The sequence below is a fragment of the Mirounga leonina genome, unplaced genomic scaffold, assembly GCF_011800145.1.
Source record: "Mirounga leonina isolate KUSES-001 unplaced genomic scaffold, KU_Mleo_1.0 Mir_53, whole genome shotgun sequence".
Lineage (NCBI taxonomy): Eukaryota > Metazoa > Chordata > Mammalia > Carnivora > Phocidae > Mirounga > Mirounga leonina.
The window spans coordinates 39,638,778-39,652,888 of record NW_023270807.1 but is presented as its reverse complement, the minus strand read 5'-3'; positions in this window follow the sequence as shown (position 1 = coordinate 39,652,888).

The window sequence follows — 14,111 nt, the reverse complement described above, 5'->3', positions numbered from 1 at the left end:
CATCAAAAAGAATAAAATACTTAGGAATAAATTTATCAAAAGAAATGCAAAACTTATACTCTGAAAACTACAAAGCATTGTCAAAAAAATTAAAGAGCTAAATAAATGGAGAAACATTCCATGTTCATGGATCCAAAGACTTACTGCTGTTATGATGGCAATACTCCCCAAACTGACCTACAATCCCTATCAGATCCCAGCTGACTTCTTTGTAGAAATGGACAAACTTGTTCTAAAATTAGCATTATTGCAAATGACTCAGAAGAGCCAAAACAATCCTGAAAAAGAAGAACAAAGGAGGAATCACACTTCTCCATTTGAAAACTTCCTACAAAGCATAAGTAATCAAAACAGCATGGTACTGGCATAAGGATAGACATATAGACCAATGGAATAAACTGAGTGTCCATAAATAAATCCATACATCCATGATCAATGGGTTTTTGACAAGGCTGTCAAGATGATCCAGTGGCAAAGCAATAATTGGCTCAACAAATGGCACTGGGACAAATGGATAACCCCATGCAAAAGAATGAAATTGGACTCTTACTTTACACCATATATAAAAATTAACTCAAAGTGGATCAAAGACATAAATGTAAGAACGAAAATTTTCAAACTCTTAGAAGAAAACATAGGAGTAAATCTTCATGCCCTTGGGTTTGGCAAATGATTATTAGGTATGAAACCAAAAACGCAAGCAACAAAGGAAAAACTACATATATTATTACTATAATGTACCTTAAACGAAATATATCTCAGAATAGCTTAGAAGGAAGTATTATTTAAAATCTTACTTTTAAATTTGACAAATAACAAGCACTTTAATTTCTGCCAGAATGCAGTTTTGGACAGAGACGTTGATACTGAGTTCAAAGTTGGCTTCCTGTGCCTAACAGTTCTGTGGGCCACTTTTGGAAGCCACATGGTATTTTGGCATTTCTTTGGATTTATTATACAAGTAGCACATTATTTCCAGCGCCTGGGCCATCTGAAATAAGTAAAACTTCAACCTCGGTGCTGCAGGCAGTTAGGGACTGAATGAGCCCCAGTGGGGGAAGAAGGCAGTTTAGTCTTTTCCACACGCCAAACCTAAAGCAAAGATGGCTAGAAATTGGCGTGGAGGGTCCCATAAAAACAAGAACTGACTTGAACCTCACTTAAATATAAACCAAATACCATAATGAAGTTTGAAATAATCCAACCCCCCGTCTTTCTTTATTAGTTCGGCTTGTCTCCTTTTTGTTGGTGGCGTTGCTTTTAATACCCTTGAACCTTTCCTGGGTTCCAGTCTGAACTGAAAGTGCCAGAAAAGCAACACAAAGTACTGCCATTGTATTTATGGCCTAACCAGACGTGGGAAGCACTGGAAATATCAAGACACCATAATTAAAGTCCATCCAATTACAATTCTTGCAACAAAGAAGAATACAAATGACAAGACAGTAGCCAATGTGGTTTTGAAGGGGACTGAGTCTGAGGCCCATTGGCAGAGTTTTTTAAAAGGAGAGTGAGAGAGAGAGAGAAGAAGAAGAAGAAATGAAACTTCTTATTTGGGAATGACTGAAAGGCAAAGTTGTGAGCACGTTAGTGAAATCCACTCCAAATCCCAGTAGCCATTGTAACTGTTAATATCAGTGCCTTTCCTGTTAAAAGTTTTCAGGCAGTGTTAAGTAGAAATGGATGGTTAAATGTTACATTGATTCCTTGCCTCTGCATAATGTCTTGAAGATATAAAAATAATTTTAAAAGTAAAAAAGAAATAAAGATATGGGTCATCCACAACCAGAACAACCAACTTCTAAATAATTGAGACTGAATCTTACAGATGTGTAACTGGAAGCAGATTTTTAATATGCCCAATAAACCAGTGTATATTGAGCAACTGCCATGTTATCAGCGCTGTGCAGACTGCAGACCAAATGACCGAGTTTTGGGTTCCAGTAACTCAATCAGGGAGGAAGAGCTTTAGGAGAAAAATTATGGCTTTTACTCTGTACGTGTTCTGTAGTGAGATGTGTTCAACAGGCCCTTGGATATTTAGCCTGGGGAAAAGCCGGAGGCTAGAGACAGAGAGGTGCAAATTGAATCTCTAACAGTGAATAAAATCTAGAAAGAGAAGAAGATGATGACAAAATTACACATGACACTTATTAGGGGCACTGGATGAACAGAAAAACCAGAGAGAGCCCAGGAACAGCTTCACAGGTGTGTGATCTTCTCAGCCTCACAAACCCCCTGCCCAGCAGGGCTCCAGCTGAGTGAAATGCCCTAGGCCCTATGACTACAGTTTTGACATTCTTCATCATTTTATCTCTGAACTTGTGTTTTGTAACTAAAGTTGGATGGGACAACGGAGCAGGCAAGGAGTGGAAATGTGTGCCATATCCAAGTCCACCTTCCTCGTCTCCCAATCTACGAGAGCATTCCTGCCGTCCCCTGAGTGCCCGCCATGTGCGGGAGCTTGGCAGGACTCAAAGTGAGTACCAGGTAACCGTGGACTGAAGGAGGGGGCGTAGGAGGGAAGCTGGAAGACTCGAGAGGCCATGATGTGTGTTGAAACCAGAATTTGCTGGTTTGAAGGGAATCGGTTGCATTCCAGGAAGCATAACTAACCATGAAGCCCTCTTATCCTTTCCTATTGGTGTTGCTTCCCCATGTTAGCCGTTATATACCCAAAATGAGGACACGGAAGGAAAGGGAAGGATAAGGTAACCCACGGTTCCTTTTCTTTCCAGTCCTTCCTTACTCACCAGTGAGCTGAAGCTAGAGTATGTTGGTAGAATGTGTGCATATCGAGAAATGGAATTGAAAATCAGCAGTTTGTGTTGTGTGGCTTGTTTGATTCCACTGTTCTGGTAAGAATGAAATGCATGTGTGTATGAGCTACAAAATACTAATTGTGTCATGTCAGTGATTCTACAGTATAAGCTAAAAGTTCTTAAATTTGCATTTAAATTGGTGTTGTCCAATATAAAAACAAATGATAAAATTCCTACAAGTAATTGAAATTTTTAATTTTTCTTTACCGAGAATGACATTAAATAGCAAATAAAAAGACACCATCACAAGTGAAGAGAGAAACTTCGTGGTATCTTTTCCTGCTTTTTGAACATGGGAACCCACTATTTCATTTTGCCCTGTGTCCCACAAATTATGGAGCCAATCTTTTGGGAGGGTTATTAGGTTTAAGGGGAACCAGGATAATCAGAGTCATGGAAATCAAAAGAGAAGTGTTTGGGAAAGAGAGCTTTGGGTTATTTGCTCAAATACAGCCCTGGAACAGCTCCCTTGCTAGGGTGTCGGGACAGGACAAGACTGCATGCCTGCCCTCTGACTCGCATCGGGCCAAGGCTCAGGGAGATGGCTCACCTCTGAATCTGCTTTTCTTCCTTTCTGAACCCAGGCTGGGGACCGAGAATAGACACTGAAATAGAGGTTAATCTAGAACCTCTGAGAGAGCAATATCAGGAGAGTAACTGGATTGGAAGCCAGATTTGAAAGGACTAAGGAGTCAGCCAAGAGAACATTAATGCAGCAAGGATAAACTACACTCTCAGAAAGTGTATTGGAAGTTTGGATGGATGGATGGATGGATGGATGGCTGGATGGATGGATGAATAAATTGACTTATGTACTTTGTTTTCTACTCTTTATAGTTTAGACCCTATATTATGAAATGGGACAAGTGGAGATTTTTATAATTAGACATGAAAACCAAGAATAACACTGAAAATATTGTGTACAACATTCCCTGCAGAACAAAATGTTACTTTTAGGTCAACAGGACACTTGGATAATAAATCAAAATTGGAATTTCATACACAGGTAATTTTACCCTTTCCTTTTTTTTCTTTATAGATTTTTCTCTCCCCATTAAAGGGAGATATTGCTGACTATGTTTTAAACAGGATGCTAAGGTTGTTCTAGACAGCAGGCCATATTTGGTGCCCTTTTTCCCCAGTTATCGGTATGGGCTGCAGTAAGCACACTAAACATCCATACTTTTACCTCAAGATCAAATTGTGTCCCATGATAGGCATCTGCCTGATGTTGCCTAGAGATGGGAATTCAATCTGTGCCTTTGAAAGATATTTCTCTCAGTATGAAGCCAAACGGCCCACACGGGGCTTGGCTCTGCAACATCTGCCTCATTAACAGCTAATGAGGAGAGCTCAATGCCAAACAGAGAAATTCCGGCTTTGATTATTCCGTGTTCAAGGTTATGGCATTGGTTTAGAGACTGAAATTGGCTTGCAGAGAATTGAAACACACGCCATACTAATAAAAACACAAACTGCATACACCATAAGGCATCTCTGAGTGATTATACCTGAGAGACTAATACCAGTTGTATTGAGATCGTTTGCTTTTCAAATATTTCCAAAGGTGTCATATTATAGCCTCCTGCTCAGAATGAATTCCTGGCTCCAACTTGGCTTTCAACAGGTTCACTGATTGTACAGGGAAAGCCAAAGTAGGAGCAAATCTAACTTTCTGTGAATTGCCAACACTTGTTCTGTTATCATGAGTCTGTTTTTACAGCGTGAACAAGTTTGGGTTTTAATCTCAGCCGAGAACCACAGAGTTTGAGGCTCCCAACAAATGATTGGGTTCCCTCACTTTGGTGGAAGCGGCCGTAAACAAAGGCGCTTGAAGAGAAAAAGTGAGGGAAAACAGGTTCTATTTACCTCTGAAATAGACTGATAAAGACATTTTACTTGTAGAATAATACTTGTCTGAAAATTACTTTGGAAAATCAGAGGGCAGGGCCATCTTCTTCCCACCATTTCATGGCTGGGGCCCTCCCCCCCAACCCACATTAAGCCAGAAATAGACCCAGATCTCCTCCCTCCCCCATCCATCGAATATCCTATTCCGACACCACCGCAGCAGCTAATGCAATTATCTGTACGGCTCTGCAGGCCTGGGAGCTGCCAGTCCATTTCAGAGCTCTGGTGGTTCGTGGTGTGGCTGGAGGATGCTAACGAGATGTTCTTTCTTTCCTCAGTTAGTCCTGTTCATTTCAGGTTGGGGTAATTGCATGTTTGAGTTCAAGTAAAAATACAAATATGTAAGTGATAAACATTCTCTAAATCCTAGCGCACATGACTCATACACACACTTGAATTTCAAAAGAAAGAAAGAAGCTGTAGAACCTCACTGTAGGACTATTATTAGTCATGCCAGACTTTGTAGGGAAGAAAGGATGTAGTGTGCTGGCTGGAAGCACTTATGAATTGTTTGGAACCTCTACCTCACTGCCTCAAGTGTCTGTAGGTCAATGGCATCGATAACAGGGATGCTGTTGTCCTTTGAAGGAGCCCGGTGCTCCCTGCGAAGCTGGGAGACAAGAAGCAAGCCCAGGATGGCCCGAATGTTAGTCACCTACAGGCCACCCACACAATTGTTGTCACATTAACGTATTCTTTGTATTCTTACTCTCTTAATATTTTTTTGTTGATCTCCTCAGGTGTTTAGAGAGACAAGATGACCGATTTTAAAAGACAACTTTAAAATACTGTTGTACGCTTTCTGCTTAACTGCATCATATGTTCTGGGAGCAGGGACTTGATCCGACGTTTCTTTTGTAATCTCCCTGGCCCACAGCCCCGCGCTATGCTTATAATAACAGTTCGTACAACAATGCTCATAGAATGAGGTCAACTTTTCTAACTTCTAGGGGCATAGTGTATGAATAATTTTATACACCCAAAGTGTAGAAAGTTCAAAATATTAATTTTCATGTGGGACGGAAAGAGAATGAGAAAAATTGTATACAAAACTCCTAGGACCTCAGACTTCGACATTCTGAGTGATCTTTTATTCGAAGAGACAAGACAAATGTTTCCTAAAGATAGGCTCTTGAAAAAATTGTTTTCTTGTAATCAAAAACATATTAGCCCTTGGAATTATATGGTAGTCTCGGCCTTGTTCGAAATGCTCAGGTCCACAAGTTCAATCATTTCTCACCAGTGAAAAGAAGAGAAAAGTGGAAAAAGGCTGAACAGACGCAGAAATATAGGTGACCTTATGCAACTTTGGCCTTCACTGTTTGTGCCCAGATTTTTGAAGAGTGTTCACTATTTTCTTTGCTAAAAATTTTCCAAGTGTCATCAAACTGAGAACTTGGGGCATCTTGTCTGGTTTTGGGTAGAGAGTAATTACCATCTGCACCCTACAAATGTGGGTAAGCTTGCACCGAAATAAACCATCCAAATCCATGACGAACATCAAAATTGTAGACACAAGGAGCAAAGTGGAAAATTGTAGTATGACAAAATAGCTACATTTAATTATGTAAAATTACATAGAATTTGAGTCTTCTTTAGAGGTGCTTTATTTAAACTTACATCTAAAGGCACGTCTTTGGTTAATGCAACTTGTATTTCAAGTCAGGGAGTCAACAGAACAACATTTAAGTTTAAAATTCAAGGAGGTTGTAATTTTTGGAAGTTTTAGGGCCACTTTTATGAGGAGAGTATCATTTAAAACTGTGAGGCCAACGTGATCTCCTTTTCTCCCATCAAACCTTACATGTGCCCCTACCTGTAAAGTCTTTTCTGCTCTCTTCCACAGAATAAATACCCATTGTAGGTTCTGGAGTCTACTCAAAACTTTCTCTTCCAGGGAACATTCCAAGAAATGATGCTCTACAAGGCTGGGCAGGTCCTATGACAGCCCTTGGTTGCCCTTATCCCTGGGTCCTCCCCAGAGAAACTACAACAGGGACCCAGCATTATTCTAGCACCAGGAGGGACACTCGGGATGGCTCGCTGGCTGGTGGGAGGCTGAAAAATCAGTATCAACTTCCGATCCCACCAGAAAGTCATTAAAGACCATCACGCCCATTATCCACCCTGACCTCTTCGGCCCCTTTCAGAGGAAAGCATCGGTGTACTTCCTATAAAACCAGTGCTAGCCTGGCTACAGGGGATGGACCGAACCAGGATGCGGGGCTCGAGTTCACTCTGAGTCAAAAGAGATCAGATTCCCTCGATCTGGGGGATTGGACGTAAGAAAGAAAATAACCAAAGAGAGTGGAAGCAGGATTGAACTGACCATCCTAGAGAAGACACAGGAGGTTGATTTCTTAGTGCTGCTTCCAAGCCCAAACAGGCTTCAATTCCGGCCCATTCCTGTCCTTGCAATTAATCACCATTTCTCAGAGACAGCCTAGCACACGGGTGATATATGTAAAAAATGATCACAATAAAGAAAGATCATTTTAATGATGCAACACTCAGGACCATTGTTTCTATTCAAAATGCGACCTTTACTCCTCGGTGCAGCTCTGTAGCTCTCTGCCGTGCCAGTTTTCTGACTTTCTCTCAGAATCTGTGCCCTCCCCCAGTTCCTTCTCAGTCTGCAACGTGTGACCTCAGCGTACAAAGACGGCATTTAGAGCATCACGGAGATGGAAACTTGCCAAGCCCTCCAACTATGTGTGGCTCCTAAGCCTTGGTGCAACCGAGGGTCCATTTTCACAAACTCTTATTTGTCAATTCCTTTATAAGCTGTCGGCACCTAAACGATAGAAAAAATTTGGCTGCAGTAGAGAAAATGCACCATTTCTTGCGGAGGTGAGTGTTCCTGCTTGATCACAGTGAGAGGTGCACCAGGCAGGACGGCCTGAAAGGACACCCCTGCCCCCCTCTCCATGTGCCAAGTGCCCCTTGGCTTCACAAAGTCCCCTGAAGGACAACATGTTCATTCACGCTTCATCTCACCTGCATCCACTAAGTTCTGGATAAAATACCTTATTTATGAAGAAATAATAACAATAACAGCAATAACAATCAACTGGTCAGGGAGGGGCACCTCTTGACTATACTCTCACAGAGATGCTCTCTTTTCCCAGCCCTGCCTGCCTGTCCCAGCTGCGGACAAGGAGAGGGCACCTGACCCAGGCTGGGCCAATTATGCCTATTCCTGGGAACCTGAAATTCGAACGAACAAATATTGAATTTGTTAATTCTGTGAAGCCAAGCTAGAAAGCCAGGTGTGGGCTGCCACGTTAAGGCCAGGCCCATCGTGAATTGTGAAGGTCAGCAGACGGAAAAGAAGGACACCAAACAGGCATGCAGTAAAACAGAGTTACCAGGAGGGGCCCCAAGGGAGAGGTGGAAAAAAAAGAGGGGGGATTTAAAAAAAAAAAAAAACAACCTTATGATAACTTTCTAATTCTTCGAAGTCCAACTCCCTCCTGCAGTTAGATTTGCAAGAACAAATTCCACCTTGCATAGACTAGGATGAGTCAATCCCTGGTCCTTGCAATGAAATGTACATGTACCAGTGGATTTCTTAGAATGAAAAATAGGATTGCCAAGTCATAATCTGTGCATGTAGGGCTCTCGGTTTCAGTCATCCCTGATACTGAATTCTGACCTCACTCTACATTTTCCGGCTTATTTTCTTCCATTTAAATTATTCCTTTATCAGGATTTCCATATGCTGTACAATCATTCTTTGAGCTACTTTGTGCATGGTAATGAATAAGGCAGGGTTCCTTCCTGCTGGGGGGTGGGGGATGGGGGTCAAAGGAGTAAATAAATAATGATGACAGCATGTGAAAAGTCTGTAATAGAAGCATGAGTCAATGTTCTATGGCTCCTTATTTAATTTTCGCCTACTTCAAAGAGAGTTATAAGAATGGATACTTTGCAAAAACAATCACACGAGACAGGGAAACAGTAGTTAATTTTAGTAAATTTGCACTTGAAGCCTGAGGAGGTCAAGTGTTCTCTTGGCACATAACTGTCATTCAATAAATGTGGGTCCCCCCATGGCATGCCATGCCTTAGCACCTCCAATCACTATTTTAACAGTTAAAAATCAGGCACAAGAAAAGATTAGGCAGTTTGTGAACTTCCCCAGGAACACAGCGTACTTTAGAGCTGACAATTGGGCAGGATTTTTTTTTTCTTTCTGGATTAAAATTTCCCCTGACAGGTTTAAAAACAAACAAACATACAAGCTTCCAGTTAAACTAGCCTATTGAACAACATCCTTCCCGGGATGGCATGAAAATGATAATGAAGAGAGAAATTTTTTTAAGGTATAAACCCAATGACAAAGAAAACAGGAGAGAAGACATGAGCACGTTGCCAGAAGAATAAAATCAGGGAGAGGAGCTGTGTCACAGGGGGAAGAGACAGTGGAGACCAGGGCCATCCAAGGGGAGGAGGATGACTGGCTATGCCAAGACCCTGGGAGGGTCCGAGTGTGGCGCACAGCAGGGTTGAGGCAAGAGGAAAAAACCCAAGGGATTCCCTCCCCTCACTCCCATGAGAACAAGGTGTCTATTGCCCCATGGAGGCCAGAGGTTTCTCTGTGGAAAAACTGAGAGGAAGAGCCTTTGGGACCAGGAAAATCTGGCTCAGACCAAGAATAGAAAATGCACAAGGTGAAAAACATGGAACTTAATGTTACATCCAGACCCCAGAGCCAGCACTTAGTGAACTAGGCTGCTACCCTGTAGGTGGCAGATTAGAACATTTTTCTGGGGAAAAAACCCCAGAGACAATGTTTTCATGTACCAGCAATGTTGAGCCCTCTCAAAGTGGGAGGCTCTCTGCCTAATCACCCAGAAATGAAGGCCACCGCTTGCCACACACCTACACCCCCAGTTTGTCCTGTCGACTTAAAAAAACCAAACAACTTACTGAGGTGATATTCATATAACATAAAATTAACCATTTTAGAGTGAACAATTCAGTGGCATTTAGTACATTTGCAATGTTATGTTATGCAACCAGCACCACTATCTAGTTGCAAAGCATTTCTGACGCTCCAAAATAAAACCCCCTTACCCATAAAGCACTTTCCCCCCAATTCTCCCCTTCTTCCAGCCCCTGGCACCCACCAATGTGCATTTGGTCTCCATGGATTTATCTATTCCGGATATTCCTTATAAATGGAATCATACAACATGTGACCTTCTGTCTCTGACTTCTCTTATTTAGCATAACATTCCAGAGATTCATCCACGTTGCAGCATATATCAGACCTTCATTCATTTTCAGGGTTCAATAATATTCCATTGTATGGATATACCACAATCCAAAACAGCTATTGATGCCTTGGCCTTGAATGAAAACAACTAGAAATCACTGTACATAAGACAAAAGACAGAATAAACAGAAAAGTGGAACTGGAGATAACAATCTCATTCAGGAAACACAATAAAACTTCTAAAAAAGCCACAGCTCTAACGTACATCCTGAGAAATGAAGACAACACCCACATGAGTGTATATATGTATACTTATGTGTATACATACATATATGCACATACATACATATATGGCAGGCTTTAAATAAGAGGGTGCTGTGAGAGATGAACAAAGGTTAAAAAAAGTTGGCCAAAATACAAATAACATAAAGAAGGTTAGAAGAGGTTAAGGAAATAGCCCTAGAAGTCTGACAAGGAGACAAATTTTGAGAGAAATAATAAGAGACTTAGAAAAGTGTGAGAAGAAAATTATGCAATGCCTTAATTATTCTGAGACAAAAATGTTTCTTAGCCTAAAATTTTACACTCAGCCAAACTATTAGTCAAAGTTTAGAGCAAGGTCATTTTCTGACATCAAAGATCTCAGAAAATTGAGATTTTTCTAAGGAATCTATGATATGCTCCTACAAAATGAAAAAAGAAAGAAAAAACGTGGACCCAGAAAACAGAAGTAAGCACAGGACAGTTCTGTGTGGCAGCTTTGCACCCAGTCCAGACTTTTGCCAGTAAGACTGAGGACTCACAGAATATCATTGCAAATCCAGGATGTAGATATAAATGCCACACATTTCCACCAGGAGAACACATAGCCATCATAACCTAGCCCCCACCCCAGGAAACGGTGGCATGACTAAGAAGAACCTACATGTTCACCAGCTTCAAAAACAATAAGCTTGTAGTTTAACAGGTATCTATCTACCTGGCTGTCTCTGACGGAGCATAGCTGTGGGCTCCTTGTGCCAATTATTTTCCCTTCACTTCCCTAAATCCATCCTCTACCCTTTTTTTGTCCTGCTCTGTTTTCAGAGAGGCTGACTTCAAGTGAATGCATCCAGGCTATGGTGCCCTTTTGGCTCACAATTGAGTTTGGCCATGGGGAGCACCGGGAGGCCATCGGGAGGTAGAAGAGACCAGGATATGTACTCTCTTCTCCCCTCACGCTGTTGGAACAGCCTTCTGTCTTTCTGTGGCCACATCTCTTGCCTCTCATCAGGCAGCCCTGCCTCCATGGCTTTAGCTCTCACCAGGATCCCGGACCGTTCCTTCCCCCTTCGTCCTTTGGGCCAGGGTGACTTCCCAGAGTGGCTACTCTAGGCGCTTCACTCTTCCTTCCCAGTTCCTGGCATCTGCTCATACCTTTGTAAATAGTCCCTTTATTATAAAACTCTATTCAGTAAAAACCTTTGAATGCGACATCATTTTTCTGCTGTGACCCTAACAAACTCTAAGACATCTTAAAAAGGTCAAAACTTTACAAACGCATTAGTACAGTGCTGTAGAAGGTGATTTCTTTTTTAACTTTTCCTTCAAAGTTTACCTAACAAATCATTTGTGGAGTGTGTGTGTGTGTGTGTGTGTGTGAGAGAGAGAGAGAGAGAGAGAGAGAGAGTGAGGAAAAAAAACAATGTTTTTTATTTATTTCAGGTTCTGGCAGTAATCAGATGGACAAAAAATATTCTTTAGTACTGATGCTCAGGGACCAGGTTTTAAAGAATAGGACAGTAATGCAATGCTTAATATTTGCTAAGTTTACTAAAGTATATATTCAGTATTTTATTACTTTGCAGTAAATACGCTAAAAAAGAAATTCTCTTTTATTATAACTCTTGGTCCTCACTTTAATACTGCTGTTATGTTCTCTATTCCTATGTAAAAAAAATCGTAAGTAATAATAGTTGTAATTATAATATACATATAATTCTGCATCCTCATTTTTCCACTTAAAAGTATATAATATGTTTCCATGTTGCTATGTAATTTTCAAAATCATTACTTGCAAATTCTACATTGTATCTAATCATACAGATGTACCATAAATCACAAGCCACTGTTGCTCCTTTTTCTCCCAGGCAAATTTCCCATAATCTATATGAAAATGGTTACTGTGCACATAACATCAAATAAATACGATAGACATGAGGTCTTTCGTTGGACGAGTACACCCAGTTAGGACTAGAGTATGCTTGCTCTGGTCTGTAGGACTGCTGGGCAAATTGGCTGATGGTCTGTGTGTCCTGAGAAATGAAGGAGCCCTGTGCAGAAGCCTCTTCTTAGAGCAGAGAGAGCTGGGGCACCAGACCTAGATGAGTAACAGGGCTTGAGCCCCGGAGAGCGTCAGAGGTTCTAAGTACAACTGATCTGTTTCACCAAATAGCCATGAGCCACTGGGAGCACAAAGCCACACTACCTCGCGAGCCGTGTATCTCAGCCGGAGAGGAGAGATTTTCCTGCTTCCGGGGAGAACAGAGCCCTGTCACCGCTCCGGGGTCCCCATGAAGAATAGCAGCAGTAGCATCCACCCCTACACGTGGTCCCCATGAGGGGCCTTGAGTGGGGATTCAGGGCAGTGCGTGCTAGCTGCAGGTGGCCCCTGTGGCCGGAGCAGCCCCGAGGAGGCTTCCATAGTTGCTGGCAGCAGCAGTTTCTGCGGGGGCCTGGATCCAGAGCCGGAGAAGCATGGGCTCCTCGTGGCTGCTCAAGTGACTGTTGCAAAGCAGCCCTCCAGCAATTCCCCCAAACAGGGAAACCTTTGTGAGGCTGTCTAGCAGTTGGGACCGAATCGTTTGCAACACTTCTTGTTACTATGAATAGGGCTTTACGTTTCCCTCTGGGTTAGGGGAGCCTCGGAAAGACTTTACGATTTTTGTGTTAGGTGGAAGGTACACACATTCACTACATTGTTCTCTAACCTCTCTGAAATATTTCACATGAAAGATGAAGGGTGAAAGTAAACTTATGATTCCATGGAAGGAAAGTAAATATAAGGAATTTGCACAAAGTGTTCTCAAAAAAGAAACTGCTATTGGACTGACAATAAGCATGTTAAAGTTCTCTGAAAATTCCCCAGGGCTGTTTTTCAGTCATATGGGTAAATTTAACAATGGTTCTAAGGTCTCATGACTTCAATAAAGAACTTTATATGAATAAGCCCCAAAGAGCACGTCTTCTGAAAGACAGATGCTGTGGAACTACTCATTTGCCTGGCCTAAGGGAAGGCTGCAGCCATTCAACGTCTTAAGCTAAAAATCTGAATTCACTTGTTTTATGGCTAAGACACTTGACATTAATACAACAATAGCTGCAGCTAATTTGCATGTGGTAGATAAGAAAAAAATCAAGCACAATCAATCCATAGACTAGTCCCAAAGGTGGAGGATTCTCTCCAAGTATATTTTATTAAAAACAAGTGGACTTTCTTCTGTCAAACTGAATATATTTCAAAGCATTTAGAATGATTGGATTAGAATGCTTTTGGTTGCAAGCAACCAAAATTCAACTTAGAACAAAGAAAAAGATAGTTTATTGGAAAGATCCAGGGGTAATTCCTCACAGAATGAAAGGAAGACTAAACCATAAGGCTGAACATGGCAGAAGTGGAGCTGGCCTTCGGGGTGATGGATTCTAGAGACTGAAATCTGGTCAGGATGGACTCCATCTTGTGCTGTAGCTTGCCTCAGGACATGGGTTCTGTTCTTCTGTGGATAAAGATGGCCTTCCTCCATAGAGAAGGTAGCTATCGGTCCCTCCAGAATAATATCTGTCCAGAACTATTTGTTTGAAAAATCCCGAAGAAGGGCTCTGATTGGCCCAATTTTGGCCCCCTTCCATCCCTCAACCAGCTGTTGTGGCCAAAAAAATGGCGTCCTACCACGGACCCAACCTCATGTCTGCAGACTACCAACCACAAGAAGGGGGCTTACAGCATAGATAGGGCCACTGGGAGGATAACTCTGAGCCAGGATGACTTTTCATTTGTGACTATAAGAATGGAAATTAAGAAAATAAAGGAAAACTACTGACAATCTCATCATCCCCAAATTAACAGTTTTGAATGAGAATTCTATTCTGGTTTGTCTGTTTGCATATACAGTTTAATG